This window comes from Canis lupus, chromosome 17 (genome assembly GCF_011100685.1).
Source record: "Canis lupus familiaris isolate Mischka breed German Shepherd chromosome 17, alternate assembly UU_Cfam_GSD_1.0, whole genome shotgun sequence".
Lineage (NCBI taxonomy): Eukaryota > Metazoa > Chordata > Mammalia > Carnivora > Canidae > Canis > Canis lupus.
The window spans coordinates 37,750,128-37,776,270 of NC_049238.1; the positions used below are offsets into that span (position 1 = coordinate 37,750,128).

Sequence of the window (26,143 nt, forward strand, 5' to 3'; positions counted from 1 at the left end):
CCTAAAATCAATAAAAACCGTTCAACACCTCGACATTTAATAGTGAAGCTTGCAAATTCCAAAGATAAAGAGAAGATCCTTAAAGCAGCAAGAGACAAGAAATCCCTGACTTTTATGGGGAGGAGTATTAGGGTAACAGCAGACCTCTCCACAGAGACCTGGCAGGCCAGAAAGGGCTGGCAGGATATATTCAGGGTCCTAAATGAGAAGAACATGCAACCAAGAATACTTTATCCAGCAAGGCTCTCATTCAAAATGGAAGGAGAGATAAAGAGCTTCCAAGACAGGCAGCAACTAAAAGAATATGTGACCTCCAAACCAGCTCTGCAAGAAATTTTAAGGGGGACTCTTAAAATTCCCCTTTAAGAAGAAGTTCAGTGGAACAGTCCACAAAAACAAGGACTGAATAGATATCATGATGACACTAAACTCATATCTCTCAATAGTAACTCTGAATGTGAACGGGCTTAATGACCCCATCAAAAGGCACAGGGTTTCAGACTGGATAAAAAAGCAGGACCCATCTATTTGCTGTCTATAAGAGACTCATTTTAGACAGAAGGACACCTACAGCCTGAAAATAAAAGGTTGGAGAACCATTTACCATTCGAATGGTCCTCAAAAGAAAGCAGGGGTAGCCATCCTTATATCAGATAAACTAAAATTTACCCCAAAGACTGTAGTGAGAGATGAAGAGGGACACTATATCATACTTAAAGGATCTATTCAACAAGAGGACTTAACAATCCTCAATATATATGCCCCGAATGTGGGAGCTGCCAAATATATCAATTATTAACCAAAGTGAAGAAATACTTAGATAATAATACACTTATACTTGGTGACTTCAATCTAGCTCTTTCTATACTCGATAGGTCTTTTGAGCACAACATCTCCAAAGAAACGAGAGCTTTAATTGATACACTGACCAGATGGATTTCACAGATATCTACAGAACTTTACATCCAAACTCAACTGAATACACATTCTTCTCAAGCGCACATGGTCTATTCTATTCTCCAGAATAGACCACATATTGGGTCACAATCGGGTCTGAACCGATACCAAAAGATTGGGATTGTCCCCTGCATATTCTCAGACCATAATGCCTTGAAATTAGAACTAAATCACAACAAGAAGTTTGGAAGGACCTCAAACACGTGGAGGTTATGGACCATCCTGCTAAAAGATAAAAGGGTCAACCAGGAAATTAAGGAAGAATTAAAAAGATTCATGGAAACTAATGAGAATGAAGATACAACCGTTCAAAATCTTTGGGATGCAGCAAAAGCAGTCCTAAGGGGGAAATACATCGCAATACAAGCATCCATTCAAAAACTGGAAAGAACTCAAATACAAAAGCTAACCTTACACATAAAGGAGCTAGAGAAAAAACAGCAAATAGATCCTACACCCAGAGAGAAGAAGGGAGTTAATAAAGATTCGAGCAGAACTCAACGAAATCGAGACCAGAAGAACTGTGGAACAGATCAACAAAACCAGGAGTTGGTTCTTTGAAAGAATTAACAAGATAGATAAACCATTAGCCAGTCTTATTAAAAAGAAGAGAGAGAAGACTCAAATTAATAAAATCATGAATGAGAAAGGAGAGATCACTACCAACACCAAGGAAATACAAACGATTTTTAAAACATATTATGAACAGCTATACGCCAATAAATTAGGCAATCTAGAAGAAATGGACGCATTCCTGGAAAGCCACAAACTACCAAAACTGGAACAGGAAGAAATAGAAAACCTGAACAGGCCAATACCAGGGAGGAAATTGAAGCAGTCATCAAAAACCTCCCAAGACACAAGAGTCCAGGGCCAGATGGCTTCCCAGGGGAATTTTATCAAACGTTTAAAGAAGAAACCATACCTATTCTCCTAAAGCTGTTTGGAAAGATAGAAAGAGATGGAGTACTTCCAAATTCGTTCTATGAGGCCAGCATCACCTTAATTCCAAAACCAGACAAAGACCCCACCAAAAAGGAGAATTACAGACCAATATCCCTGATGAACATGGATGCAAAAATTCTCAACAAGATACTGGCCAATAGTATCCAACAATACATTAAAAAAATTATTCACCATGACCAAGTAGGATTTATCCCTGGGACACAAGGCTGGTTCAACACCCGTAAAACAATCACTGTGATTCATCATATCAGCAAGAGAAAAACCAAGAACCATATGATCCTCTCATTGGATGCAGAGAAAGCATTTGACAAAATACAGCATCCATTCCTGATCAAAACTCTTCAGAGTGTAGGGATAGAGGGAACATTCCTCGGCATCTTAAAAGCCATCTATGAAAAGCCCACAGCAAATATCATTCTCAATGGGGAAGCCCTGGGAGCCTTTCCCCTAAGATCAGGAACAAGACAGGGATGTCCACTCTCACCACTGCTGTTCAACATAGTACTGGAAGTCCTAGCCTCTGCAATCAGACAACAAAAAGACATTAAAGGCATTCAAATTGGCAAAGAAGAAGTCAAACTCTCCCTCTTCGCCGATGACATGATACTCTACATAGAAAACCCAAAAGTCTCCACCCCAAGATTGCTAGAATTCATACAGCAATTCGGTAGCATGGCAGGATACAAAATCAATGCCCAGAAGTCAGTGGCATTTCTATACACTAACAATGAGACTGAAGAAAGAGAAATTAAGGAGTCAATCCCATTTACAATTGCACCCAAAAGCATAAGATACCTAGGAATAAACCTAACCAAAGAGGTAAAGGATCTATACCCTGAAAACTATAGAACACTTCTGAAAGAAATTGAGGAAGACACAAAGAGATGGAAAAATATTCCATGCTCATGGATTGGCAGAATTAATATTGTGAAAATGTCAATGTTACCCAGGGCAATATACACGTTTAATGCAATCCCTATCAAAATACCATGGACTTTCTTCAGAGAGTTAGAACAAATTATTTTAAGATTTGTGTGCAATCAGAAAAGACCCCGAATAGCCAGGGGAATTTTAAAAAAGAAAACCATACCTGGGGGCATCACAATGCCAGATTTCAGGTTGTACTACAAAGCTGTGGTCATCAAGACAGTGTGGTACTGGCACAAAAACAGACACATAGATCAGTGGAACAGAATAGAGAATCCAGAAGTGGACCCTGAACTTTATGGGCAACTAATATTCGATAAAGGAGGAAAGACTATCCATTGGAAGAAAGACAGTCTCTTCAATAAATGGTGCTGGGAAAATTGGACATCCACATGCAGAAGAATGAAACTAGACCACTCTCTTTCACCATACACAAAGATAAACTCAAAATGGATGAAAGATCTAAATGTGAGACAAGATTCCATCAAAATCCTAGAGAAGAACACAGGCAACACCCTTTTTGAACTCGGCCATAGTAACTTCTTGCAAGATACATCCACGAAGGCAAAAGAAACAAAAGCAAAAATGAACTATTGGGACTTCATCAAGATAAGAAGCTTTTGCACAGCAAAGGATACAGTCAACAAAACTAAAAGACAACCTACAGAATGGGAGAAGATATTTGCAAATGACGTATCAGATAAAGGGCTAGTGTCCAAGATCTATAAAGAACTTATTAAACTCAACACCAAAGAAACAAACAATCCAATCATGAAATGGGCAAAAGACATGAACAGAAATCTCACAGAGGAAGACCTAGACATGGCCAACATGCACATGAGAAAATGCTCTGCATCACTTGCCATCAGGGAAATACAAATCAAAACCACAATGAGATACCACCTCACACCAGTGAGAATGGGGAAAATTAACAAGGCAGGAAACAACAAATGTTGGAGAGGATGTGGAGAAAAGGGAACCCTCATACACTGTTGGTGGGAATGTGAACTGGTGCAGCCACTCTGGAAAACTGTGTGGAGGTTCCTCAAACAGTTAAAAATAGACCTGCCCTACGACCCAGCAATTGCACTGCTGGGGATTTACCCCAAAGATACAGATGCAGTGAAACGCCGGGACACCTGCACCCCGATGTTTATAGCAGCAATGGCCACGATAGCCAAACTGTGGAAGGAGCCTCGGTGTCCAACGAAAGATGAATGGATAAAGAAGATGTGGTTTATGTATACAATGGAATATTACTCAGCTATTAGAAATGACAAATACCCACCATTTGCTTCAACGTGGATGGAACTGGAGGGTATTATGCTTAGTGAAGTAAGCCAGTCGGAGAAGGACAAACATTATATGTTCTCATTCCTTTGGGGAATATAAATAATAGTGTAAGGGAATATAAGGGAAGGGGGAAGAAATGTGTGGGAAATATCAGAAAGGGAGACAGAACGTAAAGACTGCTAACTCTGGGAAACAAACTAGGGGTGTTGGAAGGGGAGGAGGGTGGGGGGTGGGAGTGAATGGGTGACGGGCACTGGGGGTTATTGTGTATGTTAGTAAATTGAACACCAATAAAAAAAAAAAAAAACAAAGATGCAGATGCAATGAAACGCTGGGACACCTGCACCCCGATGTTTCTAGCAGCAATGTCCACAATAGCCAAACTGTGGAAGGAGCTTCGGTGTCCATCGAAAGATGAGTGGATAAAGAAGATGTGGATTATGTATACAATGGAATATTACTCAGTTATTAAAAATGACAAATACCCACCATTTGCTTCAACGTGGATGGAACTGGAGGGGATTATGCTAAGTGAAACAAGTCAATCGGAGAAGGACAAACATTATATGTTCTCATTCATTTGGGGAATATAAATAATAGTGAAATGGGACAGAAGGGAAGGGAGAAGAAATGTGTGGGAAATATCAGAAAGGGAGACAGAACATAAAGACTCCTAACTCTGGGAAACGAACTAGGGGTGGTGGAAGGGGAGGAGGGCAGGGGGTGGGGGTGAATGGGTGACGGGCACTGAGGGGGGCACTTGATGGGATGAGCACTGGGTGTTATTCTGTATGTTGGCAAATTGAACACCAATAAAAAATAAATTTATTATTAAAAAGAAAACAAAAAAAGAAAGCAAACTCCACCAGAGGACCATGTTAGATTATATGTCATGACCCTGCTGGTGGACCTTATATTTGGCTAAGCATGGGGTAAGCACTTTCAAAACCTCTACATGGTCAGAAGAGGGAGACTTAATATACCCAGAAAAGGATGGGGCAGGAAGTGGGAGGAATGTTCTGACAAACATAAGTTTTGAGTATTTAAACAATACGAAAGCTCCGTAATTTGCATATGTTCTTCCTCTTAGATCTGAATTGTTTCTGCCTCTCAGAATCTTATAAGAGAGTCTTTCTCTGAGTGGCATGAGCAAAATGGACACATCAAAAGCAGCAAGATGGTGACTCATCACAGCGTCTTGGGCTTTTGTTCCTCTGGATTCCAGTGAGAATATTTGAGCAAAGGCAAAAGTAGGGGTATTATTTTCCATCACTGATTTTCTTTCTTTATTGGGAATCCGTTGACAAGTGAATTTGCCTTACTGATTAGGTGTGAAAATTTTAAAAGCAAGTAATATTCTTTGTCCTACCTAACTAGATAATGGTGACTTCTTTATACATATCCTTAGGCTCTGCTAATGTTTCATTTGTGGTTTCAGCTTCCCATGGTGAGATTGTGCCAACCTAGTCTCTAGCCTTCTAAGACTCCAGAAGAAAAAGTCACCATCAGCTGCTGGGCAGTCAGAGTGTTAGCAGCTACTTAGCCTGGTACCAGCAAAAACCTGGACAGGCTCCCAGGCTCTTCATCTATGGTGCATCCAACAGGGCCACTGGTGTCCCAGTCCGCTTCAGCGGCAGTGGGTGTGGGACAGATTTCACCCTCATCAGCAGCAGTCTGGAGTCAGTCTGAAGATGTTGCAACATATTACTGCCAGCAGTATAATAGCTACCCACCTACTGTGTTACAGGTCAGAACATAAACCACCAGGAAGCAGATGTGAGAGGCTGGGCTGCCCTGGATGTTCCTCTGGCACCTCCATCTGCTCAGAGAGTTTCTCAGATGCAGCCCCACTTTGGAGGTCACTGGGAGCTCTGGCAGAAGAGCAGGGAAGCTCCTCAGTGCTCCAACTGACCCTCTCCTCCTCTCACCCATCCCCACCCCCTGTCCCAGTCCAGCAGCACAGACATGATGGCACCTCTCCTGACTGAATCAAGACAGAGATGATTACACCTGAAGAGTGTGGGTTATGGCATTAGCCAGGGTTCGAATAGCAAAAGAGAAGCCGCTATAAGTATTCCAAGTGGGAATTGCTTAATATAGGGAAGTAATGTCTAAACTTCACTCTTTCAAAGGCCTGAGGATATAATAATAAGGGAAGCAGATACTAAAAACAGGTGATTCCTTGGTGATCCCCCCATAAGTCAGAGAACACATACCATTGGAGGTACAGGCTGCTTAATCAAACGGTCATCAGGCCTACCTAGGAAGCCAGGGATGGAGGCGCTAATGTAGCCTCTGCAGCCCCTCACCAGGTGATTCTCCGGGCCTCCCCTAATGACACATCTTCCTGCAGGTGCTGATGGATAGCATTGAATCCTCCTCTTCTGACCTCCAAATCTAAGGTAAGGCACCTCCGTGAGCAACTCCTTAGCAAACCATAGAGGAAAGGGGGCCCTGGGAAATGTGCTTCCAGAAGTGATGGTGATGATGGGGAGTTGACAGCAGACAGCCTGGGATGGTCACTATTTTTACATCTCTCAGAAGTTTGCCAGTTTAGGGAAAGACACTGGAATACATTTGAATCTGCTTCTAGCTACCATTAGCAAGTTTGAATTCACAACCAGAAAAGTTTCTTAAGTGGATGAGCAAAGAGAAAAATGAGGAAATTGTATCACTTATATAGAAATAATTTGACAAACAATGAAAGATTTTGGTGATTGAAAAAAAAAAACTAAATGTGAATGAAGCATTGTTTTCCCTTAATATGAAAATATCTGATTGCTTAAAGTTTTCAGTAAGCCAGAGCATCATTAACATCCCTGGAAGCTTATGACAAATGCAATATAGCAGCCTCCACCTGACATCTACTTACAAGGATCTTTGTTTTTGTTTTGTTTTGTTTTGTTTTGTTTTAAGGATCTTTGTTTTAACAAGAAATCAAGAGATCTGTATAAGGTTTAAGATGCTCTGTTTTAGAGCATTTTTACTTCTTTTAAAGTGGTCTTTTGTATTTTCTATTTTTCTTTAAGAAATTTCTATTTAAGGCCACATGTTGAATTAATGCCACATATTGAAAACACATCCAATTTTGCTTTCTAATTCACACAAAATTAAATTACAACTTCTTTTTAGATTGTAAACATTGAAAGATATAATTATTTGGAAATAAGACCGTGTATCTTAAAAATTAAATAGAGCAATGATTTTTAGAAACATTAATAATTATGAAGAACCTAAGAATAAATCAATATACAATTGTGCTGGAATAATTGGACTTAAATTTGCTTGTTTTGGGAATTTTGTACCCTCCTACAATTTGCCATTAGAATGATGTGCCATGGGTAGTCACCATACCCTAAGTCTTGACCCCTGATCAAACATAATCCATAGGCTGGAGAACAATTCATCTCCCTGCAGAAGAACCACACAGCTGAGCCTTGTGTACATTATCCAAATCATTGTCAACATGAACATCCATGACTATAGAAACAAATGCTTAGTATTATAAGCCACTGAGTTTTTTACTGGTTTGTTAAAATACTGTGTAAAATCTGACTAATACAGTTTTTAAACATCTTCACATAGAGATTGACAGGTTTTATTAAAACCAATGTCATAGAAATGAACACTTGGAAGTCCATTCATAAGAAAATGCAAAAAAATAAAGAAATGTTTTTTTAAAAAAATATTTGAATTAAAAGTATAAAATTTGGGATCCCTGGGTGGCTCTGCAGTTTAGCACCTGCCTTCAGCCCAGGGCGTGATCCTGGAGTCCCAGGATCAAGTCCCACATCGGGCTCCCTGCATGGAGCCTGCTTCTCCCTCTGCCTGTGTCTCTGCCTCTCTCTCCTCTGTGTCTCTCATGAATAAATAAATAAAATCTTTAAAAAAGAATCAAGAGATAAAAGTATAAAGTTTACCCCATTATAAAAACATCTAAGATTAGAGTAGTAATGATAATTTTTATCAATAATTTAGACTTGTTAAAAATGATTAAGTCTAGATTTCATAAATAAAATTATATATATGAATGTATGTCCATATACATATATGTGCATATGTGTATAGTATATGTACATGTAAATACATATTTTTGATATGTGTATCCAATTATTTTATGAATTAAATGGGTTAATATGACTCTAGTGACTCTCCATAAAAAATTGGCATCCAGGACCAGATATAGTACTAACATAGCTTGAGGAATTTTCTTTATAATCTTTGCTTCTAAAATATACACCAATTGCTATACTTATCTGAATAGATGTTTTCTCAGTGGAGAGGTCCTAAGGGTATGAACAGAAATATTTTTTCCTACAAACCAGTATAGCCTATGAAAGTCCCATTAGCTCTATGTCCACATTCATGTGATGAATTCCAGGTATAAGATATTATCTGATCTTTTTTTTCATTTTATAATGAAATCTATTAATACCCTCGTGACATAGGTCATGTGCGACATAGGTCACAACTCTTGTGATTTCTAGAAAAAAATAATTAAATGAAACTACCAATTAATAAACATAACATAGACTGAAAAGTGAATTCATGAGTAATACCACTTGTCTCACAAGGTACTCAATCTTTTGAGAGGAAGCATATCAGAATCTTGGGGAGGGGCAATTATCAAGTTTGATCACATTCATTTAACAGTATGTGTTAAAATCTCCATTTTATTCTACAAATATTAACTAGCATTCATTTTGTCAACAATTGGCATGTCTCTAAAATATTGGTTGAGTGATTTCTCTGGCCTATTTGACAAATTAGAGGATATAAGTACACTTCAGAGATGCATGGTCAATGTGTCAAATATTTTTAGACGGTTCCTTAGGTAATTATTCCCCATATTTTATGCATAATTGATGCTGAAGAAACTTGGACGAAATTGAAACAATTTAACAGGTTTTTTCTGTACCCAAAAGAAACTAAGGGTGAAACAAATCAACCTATGTCCCAAGGACTTTAACAGAGAGCCCCATTGCATGTATCATTGAGGTATAGATTAACTACCTCATTTCCCTCTTTCCCAGGTAAAGAAAGAGCCATGGAAACTTATAAAGAAACATTTATTACCAGGAATAAAATGTTGGCTAGTCAGGTACCTGGAGATGAAAAAAACTGAGAGCTTTCAATTCCAAATGAACCCAGATGTTTCCTTATTTTTATGAATTATTTCTGGAACTGAGGGCAAATTTATGCCTGAGGTTTGTCACAGGATTCTACTGGTCTGATGTCACTTTGCTGCTATACCCACAGATACTTTTGAAGAAAGAGAATGACAACAGTATGTAAAATTCAAGGGTTACATCTGATGGACACTTTGAAAAGGGAAATAGTCAATTCACTGGCATGGGCTGCTGGTTTTAACAAATTATAGGACCTGAGAAAAACAAGATTGAAAGATTGGAGTCAGGGCAGCCCCGGTGGCTTAGCGGCTTAGCGCCACCTTCAGTCTGGGGTGTGATCCTGGAGACCCAGGATTGAGTCCCACGCTGGGCTCCCTTGTGTGGAGCCTGCTTCTGCTTCTCCCTCTGCCTGTGTCTCTTCCTCTCTCTCTCTCTCTCTCTCTGTCTCTGTCTCTTATGAATAAATAAATAAAATCTAAAAAAATAAAAAGACGAAGAAGAAGAAAAGAGATTGGAGTCAAAGTCATTTTGGAAAGGGCTAAAAAATGGGCCAGGATTGAAAATAATAGCTTCCCAGTGAATGCTAATAGAAGGTCCATTACCAAACAGAAGGATCTCAATAATTACATGATCCTATACATAGATGTCAGTCAGTTACTGGTATGGTCTGATTGTCTGTGTCTCCCTGCCCATTCATATGTTGAAACTTTGAGCCGCGAGGCAATCATATCATGAGTTTGGGTCTTTGGTAGGTCATTAGGTCATGAGGATGGAGAGCACATGAATGGGATTAGTGCCTTAAAAAGAGACCCCACAGAGCTCCCTGACCCCTTCTACCACATCCAGATACAGCAAGAAGGCATCATCTGGGAAGTAGAAAGTGAGTCCTCACTAGATGCTAAATATTTCAGTGACTTGATCTTAAACTCCACAGCCCCAAGAACTGTGAGAAATATATTTCTGTTGTTTATAAGTTGCCCAATCTAAGTTGTTTCCAATTTAGAAGTCCAAACAGACTAGGATAGTCATCTTTCCCAACTTTCCTAGTGAGACTAATAAACAAACATCATGACATCGGAGGTGGAAGTTGATGTGTAGGCTCAAGGACTTGGATTCATCTACTAAAGATGACAGGATTACTGACACATGTTCTGTGATTGAGCCATTTGATAAAAGAAGACATTATGGCTATTTCAAGCAGAAAGATATTTATTATCACAAATTAGGTAAATTAAAAATGTGTAGAAAGACCAAATGATCAAGCTCAGGCAACTCCCTATTTCGGTCTCTCAAATACCGCAGCATTTTCTAAGATCAGAAAAGCTATTGGGCAGCCCCAGTGGCTCAGCGGTTTAGCATTGCCTTCAGCCCAGGGCATGATCCTGGAGACCCAGGATCGAGTCCCATGTCGGGCTCCCTGCATGGAGCCTGCTTCTTTCTCTGCCTGTGTTTCTGCCTCTCTCTCTATCTGTTTCTCCAATAAATAAATAAAATATTTTAAAAAAGAAAAGCTATTGCTCTGACAACAGCAATCTGGAGAATCGAAAAGCTATGTCATGTCCTTCAGTTTGTGCTGCCTGGACCCACTCCAGAGAAGTGAACCCCTCTGGTCATATGTTTCTTCTCCCCACTCTCTATGCTGAGAACCATGCTATAGGAATGCATCTGATAGGGTCTTAATGGCACTTGCAACGAAAAGTTCCAAGGCAATGTGACTTAGCCTTTCCAGAAACTTCCACACAGAAAAGACCTGAGGGCACACTGAGGATGGAAATACTAAGGAAGCTCTTTCACAATAATTGCATAAATCATGTGTACATTTATGTCTATTAAATAATTTCCTTGTCTCTACTCTCTTTCTCTTTTAAAATTGTTAAATAAAACAAAACAAAAACAAAAATCCTACAGGCCCCAAATGGTGTCACTTATGTTAAGGCTCTGTGTTAACAACCAAGATTTAACACCTAACCTAAATGCAATTTCACCTCCAGAAATGTGACCTTTAACCAGCCAAACTGGAATTTCCAAACAGGGAGGCAAGCCACTGATAGACCCCTTCCATTCCCTTTAGGAGGGTGATGTCCCTAAAACAACATGTTCTTTGCTAACAATTTTCTTTTTTTCTGCTCCCTTTCTGCCTTTCAAAATCTTTCCTCTTCTGCAGCTCAATGGAGCTCCCCTCTACTTGCTAGGGGAGATGTTGCCAGATTCATGGGTCATTTAACAAAATCACTTAGATCTTCCAACTTACTGGATTGAATTTCATTTTTTAACAAAATATGTAAAGAAAACACTTTCATCTTTGTAATTTTGACAGTGGTTTAAATGATATCTAGATGGGTTTGTGACTCTTCAGGGAAGATCATGAACTCCCAGGAGGGGAGATAAATTGAAGGGATTTGGGTTCCCCCATTTTTTGGATGGAGGTGAATATGCTGTTATTTATAAAGGAAACATTTGCATTACACGAGATGGTAGCACATGGCTTATGATGTTTTAAGGAGTCAGAGTTCAAGTGTGGGGAGATGCACATTTATGATGGAAATACTCAGGGTGGCCTGGGCCAGAAATAGCCCAGCAACCATGGAGCTGGGTGATTCTGCTTGAGACTAAGCAGTGGTCATAAACAGCAGTGAGAAGTTTGCAGATCAAGAGGCCAGATCTCCCATATCCTAGTGGCAGTGCCCAAGTTCCTCTGAGGTTGTAGTGAGATGAGGCTCTATACAAGTTGTGTCTGCAGTTTGATTCTTGGATTATTTGTAGGGGCTTTGCCTGGATCCATTTCCTTCCCAACAATTTGTGAGCAATTCAATATTCTGTAATAAATCTCTCTGTTTAGTGAGCTTGACATTTGCAACCAAGAACAATCATTGATCCCCACTGAATAGTTGTCACAGCATCCCTTTTTGTTGCTAATTATAGCACTGTCCAAGTGGAGCTGCAAGAGGAGGCCAGCATGAACAGCAGGCCATGTGGCTGGAAGTGCAAGAAAATAAGCCCAGAGGAGCCACCAGCTCCTCGCCTAGCTACACTAGGTAGGAAGGTAAAACTCATACGTCCATCAGCAAAGATGGATAAGAGGCATCTTCCACAATAGCTTTAGATTGTGTGCCCTTTAAGAATCCAGCAAATGATGACAAGGGGACAGCTATGGGGAGCCGGCTATTGTCCCTGCTACATCTATGAAGAGAAGTCACACACAGATCATTCGCTCTATAGAGTATCATCTTCACAGCCTAGAAAAGAAGCAGAAAATAGACGTTATTTTTAAGTTGATGGCTTTTTGTTGTTAAAAAAATTCAACTGAGTAAATCTGAAGACCTAATTGGCTTTATTAAAAGATCCATAAATCCAGGCAGCATCCCATCTGGCAGACAAAGGAGCTCCATAGAGTAGCAAGAAGGGAATGGCTTTTAAAGGCAGAGAGAGGGCATAAAAAGGAAACAATTTATTATTGAGGAATGCATTGTTTGAGCAAGGTCACCTTCCTAAGGGGGAAGGGTCTCCCAAGGGTTACCTTCAAGAAATTCCAGTTTGGCTGGCTAAAGGTTATGTTCCTGGGGGCGCTGAAATTGCAGTTAGGTTAGGTATTAAATCTTGGTTTATTGACATGGGGCCTTAGCTTATTTGACTCCATCAGGGGCCTGTGGTTTTCCTTTTTAGCAGTATACAACTGTTGACTCAAAAGACACTGGATTATTTGCTAATTATCTGAGCAAACATAAATAAATCAACTATCCTTTTGGGATGCCATTGCTCATGACACAATTTAGCTAAAAATTTATCAAATGTTTATAGCAGCATTTTCAACAATAGGCAAATTATGGGAAGAGCCTAAATGTCCATCAACTGTTGACTGGATAAAGATGTGGTGTATATATATATATATATATATATATATATATATATAATTATATGATTATATGATTATATATATATAATGAAATATTACTCAGCCAAAAAAACAGAATGAAATCTTGCCATTTGCAACAATGTGGATGGTGCTAGAGAGTATTATGCTAAGCAAAATAAGCCAGTCAGAGAAAAACAAATACCATATTATTTCACTCATATTGGAGTTTAAGAAACAAAACAGATAAACAGCTGAGGGAGAAAAAGACAGAGAGAGGGGCAAACCATAAAATAGACTCTTAACTCTAGAGAACAAACTGAGGGTTGTTGGTGGGGTGGCGGGCAGGGGGTGGGCTAAATCGGTGATGAGGATTAAGGAGGGCACTTGTGATGAGCACTGAGTATTGTATATAAGTGATAAATCACTGAATTCTACACCTGAAACTAATATTACACTGTATGTTAATTAATTGGAATTTAAATAAAAACTTGAAATACAATGAAGTAGTATTTTGATTAAAACTTTTCTCAATACAAAAAATACAAATAAAAATTAAACAATAACAAATTTTCAAGTGTTTTTACAAAGGACTTACTAGAAATATATATTCTCCTTCAAAAACAGACAATCTCTCAAGGTATAGTCCTGTGTCCAAATGCACTGCTCCCTTCATGATATGACATGCCCTCCAGGATGAAGTCCAGAAACACATAAGGACAATGAGGGCAAAGAGTCAACTAAACTTCATATGTGACAATTATCTGGCATTAATAGTAGGGACAGTGTTATAGTGCTTCCTCAATAGTAAAACGCCCCATGACTTACCTTCTTTGGGGTTTTCCTCAAATCTGAGGTGCTAAGAAAGAAAGAAATTCAATAGGCAACTGCATATAAGATACATTATATTTGCTATAAACACTGTTTCCTACTGTTTTTCCCTTTCACCTAGATTTTTGCCTATGATGGGTATGGTTCAGTCTGGAAAGTGTGAAGGTATTCAGGGAGCAGATTAAACTATTAATGTCATGCAGACAATGTTCCTTTCTTCTCTTTTATTCCTAGTTCATACTCAGCCCTGAGGATATTTATTTTTATTTTTTTTATTTATTTATGATAGGCACACAGTGAGAGAGAGAGAGAGGCAGAGACACAGGCAGAGGGAGAAGCAGGCTCCATGCACCAGGATCCCGACGTGGGATTCGATCCCGGGTCTCCAGGATCGCGCCCTGGGCCAAAGGCAGGCGCCAAACCGCTGCGCCACCCAGGGATCCCAGCCCTGAGGATATTAAAAACAAAACAACTTATCTCAGATTTTTATTTATATGCTATTTTTCAAGTTTTAAACCTTAGGTAGTCTTTCCCAAGACCTTATAATAAAATAATATGATATGATATGATATGAAATGACGCATATATTATATGTAATAATCTATATAATCTACATAGTATGTAGATTATATGTATAACATACATATATAATATAATATATAGTTATATTATATATAATTGTCATAATCATGATAAATAGATTAACTCTCCAGTTAAAAGGCAAAGTTTATCAGATTAAATCCAAAGTCAGATAGCAAACATTTTAGGATTTTTCAGCCAAAGAGCAGTTGAGGATGTATTGCAGGTACTTACATAACAAGAGAGAAAACAAATTTCCACAACTTTTTCTTAATTTCAAAATGCAATAATAGTAAATGAGTAAGAGTTTTTGTGATACAAATCTACAAATGAGAAGAATAGCATTATTTTTTGGCAGGGATAACCTTTCCTGTAAATGAGGTTCAATATATATGATCTCTATATCAAAATCTATTGGAAATCATCATCTGTTAAACTGATCTATAATAAGATTATACGCATTTCATCTTTGTAAATATCTTTTTCACACAGATAGGTACTGCCAAATGCTGATAGCCCACAAGCATGTAATATTAATTGAGCACATTCATCATTTGAAAGTCATATATAGAATTTAGGAAAGTCTTGTTGAGATGTGTGTTTTAACATTGGAGATTAGCTTTTTCAAGTTGAAGATTAGGTGGAAGTTCCTCAACTGCACAGAATTTTGACAAATGGTAAGTTCTTTCCCATTTGCATCGAATTCAAACAGATAATTTATTCTGTGTGAATTTCTGGGAGAATGGGATCTTATTTCTTGCTTTAAATTTGACGAATTGGCAAATGTGACTAGCAGCCCGATGGAAATGCCCACCTTCCTCTCTTCCCCTTAAAGTAGTTCCACAACAGAACTTGATACCTGAGAGTCAGGGCGCCTTTTGCATTACAAAAGGAGCCGTGGTCAACACTTAAATGAAAGAATATAACTGTATATACCTATAAAGCACTGGATTTGAATATCATCTACTTTTCTTGTGTCATAAAATTCATCTGCTTTTGCTTTTTCTCAATCATCTAAATGAAAAAGCAATTCTTAGTATTACAAGTCCCTCAAAAGCAGTCAGTGGGCCTGACGGAGCCCATGAGCCATAGACTTGCCATTTCTGATCTATAAAACTGTTTTTCTAGCCAGGCTGACACAATTCATACTCTCAACTATGGGTCAGGTAGGAATTATACTTCATTTACAGAAATTCAAAACAAGCACAATATTGGGACTGGCATCATATCTGGTATGCTGTATGTAATTCTCCAGTTAGAATTCAGATACCCTGCTTCTAAATGTAGTTTCCTGCCTTTGTGATAGCACCATAAGGTGCCTCTTTCTGTTTTAAAGACAGAGCTTGAAGGTACAGGTGCCTAAAGGACTTCCTTCTATCCTACTGTCTCTTCTCAAATCTTGACTTGAGTTCTATAAGCCTGAGGGAGAAAAGTGCCATGCTGTGGTGATATTCTATCACAAGAGGAAGATTCAGTGCTTTGAGGATGATATCTGTCCAATTTCACAGGGTCACCAAGAGAAAAACTGTTCATGTGTGAATTAACCACATGGATGTCCAGTCCTGCTCACAAAACCCTATTTACATGGTATAGCAAACAAATAGGTAGCTATCTTTCAGCCCCACTAATTCCCTTTAGCTGAGCACATTTGTGCAGTGCACAAGTTGTGCTACTATGCAGAGCACTCCTGAGACCCCAGCCTTTGCTTCTTAACAGATATCTCTTGATTTCATCCCTATTGCTCAGAGCCCTCAAATACAAACTCTGATCATGACCTCCATTGAGGAATAGCTTCAAACAAAAAAAAAAGGAGGGAGAAACATGGTATTTCCTTGTCATGATAAAGACTATATTCTATATTCAGTTTTGCCACGTGACTCTGTAAAGAAGTGACATGCCAACAAGAACAGAGCAATGAGAATGGTAATGTCCTGATGCCATTGAGAAGAAGATTCCAGTATATGTTTATTAACAGGGGTGCTACCGACAGTAGTCATAGATGCAACTGTCCTGTGGTATTTATTCTCCTTGACAAGCAATATTGGCTTTGTTGAGTGTAAAAGACTAAAGGAAACTTCATTTAAGCCAGGAAGCTCTCATATACATACCATTCCACAGTTACAGCCTACATAACCAACAGGAAGAAGGAATGTAAGAATTATTTTGACGAAAAGGACATTTTTCACTTAGGAATTCACTTCCTGCTTTTAAGAAAAAGAAGGAAATCTCTCCTTACCCCAGCAACAACCACTGCTTGCAGCCAATGAGAAATCACCACAACTTCAAACTCCTGTCCTTCTCCAATGACCTGTTGTTCAAAACAACCCTCCCCAAACTTCTCCAAAGCCTAATAAAATCTGACCTTCCTTTTGCCTCTTCAGACTTGCTTGTGATTTGCCATTATTTACTTTGTCTGGAATTGGAATTCTGCTTTTCTCTAATAAGCTATTTTGCTAGTAAAATAGCTGGCTATTTTATTTTTAATGTTGACAAGTGCACTAATGGAAACATTAATTCAGAATTAATGATAAAATAAAAAATTCTAGGGTTTTGCTTTTTATTGTTTAATATCTGATATCATGTTCTGTTTACTCTATCTTCAGCTTCTCCTTCTGCTTTTCTCCTCAGGAGGTTGTCATGATTATCTAAAGAATCTGAAAGACAGTGATTGGTAATAGAGGTTATAGTACCATACAGTAGTACCAGGAAAAACCAGGATAAGCATGCAATCCTGTTTATACTGTACAGATCAATTCTCTGTGTGTCTGTGGTGTCTGTGTTAGTGACAGTTTAAATGACTGGACCACAGATTTTACTACCTCAATAATAGTCTGGAAGCTAATGACATTGCTGGTTTTTTTGTTTTTTGCTTTTTTGTTTTGTTTTGTTTTGTTTTTTTTGAGAGAGAGAGAGAAAGAGTAAGGGGTGGGGAAGGACAGAGGGAGAGGAGGAGAGAGTCTTAAACAGGCTCCACACTCAGCACAGAGCATGATACAGGGTTCAATCCCACGACTTTGATATCATGACCTGAGCTGAAATCAAGAGTCAGCTGCTTAACTGACTGAGTCACCCAGGCACCCCATCATTGCTGGTTTTTAACATCAATACATCAGTAAAGCAATCTTTCCAGGGCCCTGGTCAGGGATATGATTCTCCCACTCTATGACATCTGTAAGAAAGGGGTCCTGATTTAGTTCCTTGTTTCTTAAACCCCTGTACAATTCCTTATGTTTTCAGTATCATAGAAAGCAAAGACAAAGACAAAGAAAATACTGTCTTTGATTTGGTCATTCATTTTTAAAAATTTTCTTCCTTCTTGTTCTTAGAAACAAGTTGATTTTAAAATTTTTATGGAAGTTTAATTAATGGACAAATAAAAGTAACAGCAAGATTAAGGAGAACAAAGTTGTAGAACTTTAATAGCCATAGAATGAGTGAAAATGTTACCTATTTTATTTATGTATTTATTAATGAAATATAATTAATTAGCATACAACATTAGTTTCAGGTGTACAACATAGTGATTGAACATTTTTACACATTATGCAATGCTAACCATGGTAAGTGTAATTACCATCTGTCACCATACAAAAGTATTAAATATTATTGGCTATATTCTCTATGCTGTACTGCACATCCTCATGACTTATTTACTTTATAATTGGAAGTATCATCTATTTCTTGATACAGTTTTTTTCTCCTTGAGTGATTATAGTATGAATAAAAATGTTTCTGTATAAAAATGTATTCTGTGCACCAGTTCACAAATTGGTTTTACAAATATGTTCAAATCACGTGAACTATTTCTTTTAGATTAGATCATATGGAGAATAATCTAGGTTTTTTTTAGTTTTTCTATTTTTAATAAATTAATATTTTATTGGTGTTCAATTTACCAACATACAGAATAACATCCAGTGCTCATCCCGTCAAGTGCCCCCATCAGCGCCCGTCACCCACTCACCCCCACCCCCCGCCCTCCTCCCATTCCACCACCCCTAGTTTGTTTCCCAGAGTTAGGAGTCTTTATGTTCTGTCTCCCTTTCTGATAATTCACACACATTTCTTCTCCCTTCCCTTATATTCCCTTTCACTATTATTTATATTCCCCAAATGAATGAGAACATACACTGTTTGTCCTTCCCCGATTGACTTACTTCACTCAGCATAATCCCCTCCAGTTCCATCCACGTTGAAGCAAATGGTGGGTATTTGTCGTTTCTAATGGCTGAGTAATATTCCATTGTATACATAAACCACATCTTCTTTATCCATTCATCTTTCGATGGACACCGAGGCTCCTTCCACAGTTTGGGTATTGTGGACATTGCTGCTATAAACATTGGGGTGCAGGTGTCCCGGCGTTTCATTGCAAATGAATCTTTGGGGTAAATCCCTAGCAATGCAATTGCTGGGTCGTAGGGCAGGTCTATTTTTAGCTCTTAGAGGAACCTCCACACAGTTTTCCAGAGTGGCTGCACCAGTTCACATTCCCACCAACAGTGTAAGAGGGTTCCCTTTTCTCCGCATCCTCTCCAACATTTGTGGTTTCCTGCCTTGTTAATTTTCCCCATTCTCACTAGTGTGAGGTGGTATCTCATTGTGGTTTTGATTTGTATTTCCCTGATGGCAAGTGATGCAGGAGCATTTTCTCATGTGCATGTTGGCCATGTCTATGTCTTCCTCTGTGAGATTTCTGTTCATGTCTTTTGCCCATTTCATGATTGGATTGTTTGTTTCTTTGGTGTTGAGTTTAATAAGTCTTTTATAGATTTTGGAAACTAGTCCTTTATCTGATACGTCATTTGCAAATATCTTCTCCCATTCTGTAGGTTGTCTTTTAGTTTTGTTGACTGTGTCCTTTGCTGTGCAAAAGCTCCTTTTCTTGATGAAGTCCCAATAGTTCATTTTTACTTTTGTTTCTCTTGCCTTCGTGGATGTATCTTGCAAGAAGTTACTGTGGCCGAGTTCAAAAAGGGTGTGGCCTGTGTTCTCCTCTAGGATTTTGATGGAATCCTGTATCATATTTAGATCTTTCATCCATTTTGAGTTTATCTTTGTGTATGGTGAAAGAGAGTGGTCTAGTTTCATTCTTCTGCATGTGGATGTCCAATTTTCCCAGCACGATTTATTGAAGAGACTGTCTTTCTTCCAATGGATAGTCTTTCCTCCTTTATCGAATATTAGTTAACCATAAAGTTCAGGGTCCACTTCTGGGTTCTCTATTCTGTTCCATTGATCAATGTGTCTGTTTTTGTGCCAGTACCACACTGTCTTGATGACCACAGCTTTGTAGTACAACCTAAATCTGGCATTGTGATGCCCCCAGATATGGTTTTCTTTTTTAAAATTCCCCTGGCTATTCGGGGTCTTTTCTGATTCCACACAAATCTTAAAATAATTTGTTCCAACTCTCTGAAGAAAGTCCATGGTATTTTGATAGGGATTGCACTAAACATGTAAATTGCCCTGGGTAACATTGACATTTTCACAATATTAATTCTGCCAATCCATGAACATGGAATATTCTTCCATCTCTTTGTGTCTTCCTCAATTTCTTTCAGAAGTGTTCTATAGTTTTTAGGGTATAGATCCTTTACCTCTTTGGTTAGGTTTATTCCTAGGTGTCTTATGCTTTTGGGTGCAATTGTAAATGGGATTGACTCCTTAATTTCTCTTTCTTCAGTCTCATTGTTAGTGTATAGAAATGCCACTGACTTCTGGGCATTGATTTTGTATCCTGCCACGCTGCCAAATTGCTGTATGAGTTCTAGCAATCTTGAGGTGGAGGCTTTTGGGTTTTCTATGTAGAGTATCATGTCATCGGCGAAGAGGGAGAGTTTGACTTCTTCTTTGCCAATTTGAATGCTTTTAATGTCTTTTGTTGTCTGATTGCTGAGGCTAGGACTTCCAATACTATGTTGAATAGCAGTGGTGAGAGTGGACATCCCTGTCTTGTTCCTGATCTTAGGGGAAAGGTTCCCAGTGCTTCCCTATTGAGAATGATATTTGCGGTGGGCTTTTCATAGATGGCTTTTAAGATGTCGAGGAAAGTTCCCTCTATCCCTACACTCTGAAGAGTTTTGATCAGGAATGATGCTGTATTTTGTCAAATGCTTTCTCTGCATCTAGTGAGAGGATCATATGGTTCTTGGTTTTTCTCTTGCTGATATGATGAATCATATTGATTGTTTACCAGTGTTGAACTAGCCTTGTGTCCCAGGGATAAATCCTACTTGGTCATGGTGAATAATTTTCTTAATGTACTGTTGGATCCTATTGGCTAGTATCTTGTTGAGAATTTTTGCATCCATGTTCATCAGGGATATTGGTCTATAATTCTCCTTTTTGGTGGGGTCTTTGTCTGATTTTGGAATTAAGGTGATGCTGGCCTCATAGAACGAATTTGGAAGTACTCCATCTCTTTCTATCTTTCCAAACAGCTTTAGTAGAATAGGTATGATTTCTTCTTTAAACGTTTGATAGAATTCCCCTGGGAAGCCATCTGGCCCTGGACTTTTGTGTCTTGGGAGGTTTTTGATGACTGTTTCAATTTCCTCCCTGGTTATTGGCCTGTTCAGGTTTTCTATTTCTTCCTGTTCCAGTTTTGGTAGTTTGTGGCTTTCCAGGAATGCGTCCATTTCTTCTAGATTGCCTAATTTATTGGTGTATAGCTGTTCATAATATGTTTTTAAAATCGTTTGTATTTCCTTGGTGGTGGTAGTGATCTCTCCTTTCTCATTCATGATTTTATTAATTTGAGTCTTCTCTCTCTTCTTTTTAATAAGGCTGGCTAATGGTTTATCTATCTTCTTAATTCTTTCAAAGAACCAACTCCTGGTTCTGTTGATCTGTCCACAGTTCTTCTGGTCTCGATTTCGTTGAGTTCTGCTCGAATTTTAATTAACTCTCTTCTTCTGCTGGGTGTAGGGTCCATCTGCTGTTTTTTCTCTAGCTCCTTTATGTGTAAGGTTAGCTTTTGTATTTGAGTTCTTTCCAGTTTTTGAATGGATGCTTGTATTGCGATGTATTTCCCCCTCAGGACTGCTTTTGCTGCATCCCAAAGATTTGGAACTGTTGTATCTTCATTCTCATTAGTTTCCATGAATCTTTTTAATTCTTCCTTAATTTCCTGGTTGACCCTTTCATCTTTTAGCAGGATGGTCCTTAACCTCCACGTGTTTGAGGTCCTTCCAAGCTTCTTGTTGTGATTTAGTTCTAATTTCAAGGCATTATGGTCTGAGAATATGCAGGGGACGATCCCAACCTTTTGGTATCCGTTCAGACCCGATTTGTGACCCAGTATGTGGTCTATTCTGGAGAAAGTTCCATGTGCACTTGAGAAGAATGTGTATTCAGTTGAGTTTGGATGTAAAGTTCTGTAGATATCTGTGAAATCCATCTGGTCCAGTGTATCATTTAAAGCTCTCGTTTCTCTTTGGAGATGTTGTGCTTAGAAGACCTATCCAGGGTAGAAAGAGCTAGATTGAAGTCACCAAGTATAAGTGTATTATTATCTAAGTATTTCTTCACTTTGGTTATTAATTGGTTTAAATATTTGGCAGCTCCCACATTTGGGGCATATATATTGAGGATTGTTAAGTCCTCTTGTTGGATAGATCCTTTAAGTATGAGATAGTATCCCTCTTCATCTCTCACTACAGTCTTCGGGGTAAATTTTAGTTTATCTGATATAAGGATGGCTACCCCTGCTTTCTTTTGAGGACCATTTGAATGGTAAATGGTTCTCCAACCTTTTATTTTCAGGTTGTAGGTATCCTTCTGTCTAAAATGAGTCTCTTGTAGACAGGAAATAGATGGGTCCTGCTTTTTTATCTAGTCTGAAACCCTGCGCCTTTTGATGGGGTCATTAAGCCCTTTCACGTTCAGAGTTACTGTTGACAGATATGAGTTTAGTGTCATCATGATATCTATTCAGTCCTTGTTTTTGTGGATTGTTCCAGTGAACTTCTTCTTAAAGGGGAATTTTAAGAGTCCCCCTTAAAATTTCTTGCAGAGCTGGTTTGGAGGTCACATATTCTTTCAGTTCCTGCCTGTCTTGGAAGCTCTTTATCTCTCCTTCCAATCTGAATGAGAGCCTTGCTGGATAAAGTATTCTTGGTTGCATGTTCTTCTCATTTAGGACCCTGATTATATCTTGCCAGCCCTTTCTGGCCTGCCAGGTCTTTGTGGAGTGTTCTGCTGTTACCCTAATATTCCTCCCCGTAAAAGTCAGGGATTTCTTGTCTCTTGCTGCTTTTAGGATCTTCTCTTTATCTTTGGAATTTGCAAGCTTAACTATTAGATGTCGAGGTGTTGAACGGTTTTTATTGATTTAGGGGGGGGGGGATCTCTCTATTTCCTGGCTCTGAATGCCTGTTTCCCTTCCCAGATTAGGAAAGTTTTCAGCTATGATTTGTTCAAATACATATTCTGGCCCTCTGGCCCTTTCGGCGCCCTCGGGAACCCCAATTAAACATAGGTTTTTCTTCCTCAGGCTGTCATTTATTTCCCTTAATCTGTCTTCATGGTCTTTTAATTGTTTGTCTCTTTTTCCCTCAGTTTCCCTCTTTGCCGTCAACTTGTCTTCTATGTCACTCACTCGTTCTTCCACCTCGTTAACCCTAGTCGTTAGGACTTCTAGTTTGGATTGCATCTCATTCAATTGATTTTTAATTTCTGCCTGATTAGCTCTAAATTCTGCAGTCATGAAGTCTCTTGAGTCCTTTATGCTTTTTTTCTAGAGCCACCAGTAGCTGTATAATAGTGCTTGTGAATTGGCTTTCTGACATTGAATTGTAATCCAGATTTTGTAACTCTGTGGGAGAGAGGACTGTTTCTGATTCTTTCTTTTGAGGTGAGGTTTTCCTTCTATTCATTTTGCTCAGTGCAGAGTGGCCAAAAACAAGTTGTATTGGGAAAAGGAGAAAAAGAGAGAGAAAGAAGGAAAGAAAAGAGAAAAAGTAAAAAGAAAAAAGGAAGAAGAAAAGGAAAAAGGAGAAGAAAAAGAGAAAGAAAAAGAAATAAAGGGGGAAAGGGGTGGGGGAAGCAATCAGAAATCAAAAAGAAAAAAAAAAAAACACGGGGGAATATCTTCTGATTGACTTCCCCCTGGAACTCGTCCTTTCTAGTTGGTCTTCTGGGGGAGGGGCCTGTTGTGCTGATTTTCCGGCTTTAGCAATTGGGGGAGCTGCTCTGCCCCCTGCCTGGTGCAGGGCTCAGTGGGGGTTGTTTACCCCGTGAGGCCCCAGGAGGAACAACCGCCGTGGCAGGGCCAGCTCTGCAGCCCTGGAGTCAGCCCCAGTAGTAGCTCCGGAGCTCTCCGTCTGCAGGGCCTGGAGGCTCCGGGGCGGGGCCGCTGATCTGCTCAGCTGGGGCAGGAGCCTCCTTGCTGTCCTGGGCCCTCCTGGCCTCTGCCTGTCCCGGGGGGAGGCGGGATCCTGGGCTGTGTCCCGGCGCCCTGTGCTCCGGGGCCTGCGCTGTTGGATTCGTGCTCCCGGCCGTGCAGCCCCCTCCGTGGAGCCGCCGCCCGAGCCCCCCGAGCTGCTCCTGGAACCGCGCAGCCCCCTCCGCGCGGAGCCTCTTCCTCTGCCGGAGCCACCGCCGAGCTGCTCCCAGGGCGGCGCAGCCCCCTCCGCACAGAGCCGCCGCGGGGTCCCGCAATGCGCGCTGCAGCCCTTAGGGAGCTCGGCGCACTGTCCCGGGGCGCAGGTGTCTGTTAGTGTCCCCGGGAGCCCGAGGGCATCCCCGCCCTCCTGGGTCCTGCTCCACCTCCCCGCGAGCCCCTTTCCGCCCGGGAAGGTCGGTGCAGCTCCTGCTCCTCTGGGACGGGGCTCTCCTGTCCTGGGGACACTCGCCCCGGCCTCAGCCCGGCTCCTCGCGGGGCCCCTCCCCCTTGGAGGCCTTTTGTGTCTTTATTTCTTTTTCCCCCGTCTTCCTACCTTGATAGAAGCGCGAACTCTTCTCACTGTAGCGTTTCAGCTGTTCTCTCTTTAAATCTCAGGCCAAATTCGTAGATTTTCAGGATGATTTGAAGGTTATCTAGGTAATGTGGTGGGGACAGGTGATTTGGGGACCCTACTCTTCCGCCATCTTGCCCCTCCTCTTGGTTTTTTTTTTATATAAAAAGTTAATTTTGCTATGAAAATGTGAAAAAGAATAGACCAATGTCACCTATAAACATAAATGCATAAATAGTAAATAAAATATTAATATTTTCTTCCCCTCATATTATAAAAATATGGTGACAAGATATAGTAACTTTCAGGAATATTAGGAATTAGGAAGAATGTAAAAACACTTAGACATTAGGAAATTTATATGAACAAAATGGTGGTTTTCTTTTTTTTTTTTTTTAAGATTTTATTTATTTATTCATGAGAGACACAGAGAGAGGCAGAGACATAGGCAGAGGGAGAAGCAGGCTCCATGCAGAGAGCCAGATGCGGGACTCAATCCTGGGACTTCAGGATCACACCCCAAGCTGAAGGCAGGAGGTTAACCACTGAGCCACCCAGGCGTCCCAGCAGTTTCTTTTTGTCTGATTTTAAATCACCTGGAAATAGTTAATAGAGCATGGGCAATTGTGCAGGAATTCTCTCAGCACGGTGGGGGCTGAGGGTCCTGCCAGTTATCACTGCCCCGGGAGTATACACTGCCCCCCAGATGCCGCAACCGGAGCATTAACCACAGGGACTGGGGTTCCAGCCGCTGCCCTCCGCCTGTGGTCGGTTCGTGGGGGCAGGGTCTTCTTTGGGGACCGCCTCGGCAGGGCGCAAGGGCCATGGCCTGCAAGGGACTTTGTCCTTGAAAAGCTTCCTGTTTGAACAACAGTGGATGCTATCAAAGGAGGCTTCTGGGTCAGGTCTGCAAAGGAATTTGTCCACAGCATGGTCTTTGAATCCCTTCTCTGAGGAAACACTCTGGGAGGTTTTTTGTTTTAAGATCGAGAATTTAAAAAAATAAAAATAAAAAATAAGATCGAGAATTAGGGACGCCTGGGTGTCTCAGTGGTTGAGGGTCTGCCTTTGGCTCAGGTCGTCATCCTGGGGTTCTGGGATGGAGTCCCGCATCAGGCTCCCTGCAGGGAGCCTGCTTCTCCCTCTATGTCTCTGCCCCCCCCCCCATGGGTAAATTAATAAAATCTTTAAAGAAAAGAAAACTTCCTTTCTTGACAACACAAACCCCAAACCTCAGTAATTCTGAAGATGAAATTTCTAGAGCAGGCCTGTAAAGAAATTTATCCACAAGATGGACTTTGAATCCTATCTCTGTGAGGTAGGCATAAAAAGGGAACCCATATCCAGGGAAATACTACTAATACTGCTACTACTAATATAACTACTACTAATACTAGTATAGCAAATACTAATACTACTAACACTAGTACTAATACTGCTGGCACTAGTACTATAATGTTACTACTGATGATAAAAATAATAAACACTAACAACTACACTGCCAATTGCCATTTAATGAAATCTTTAGGACTTACTATGTATTGAATACTATACTAAGGACTTAGTCATCTAGTGCAATTCATCTCACAATAATCCTCTAAAGATGGGAAAGCAGAGGTCCTCAGAGCTTATATTACTCAACATACACAAAG

The 26,143-nt window shown here is 39.9% G+C and overlaps 1 gene segment (V, D, J or C); it reads left to right on the forward strand.

The window, feature by feature from the left end:
* Positions 1-26,143, forward strand: part of LOC608379 — a 345,452-nt gene that overhangs the window by 35,186 nt on the left and 284,123 nt on the right.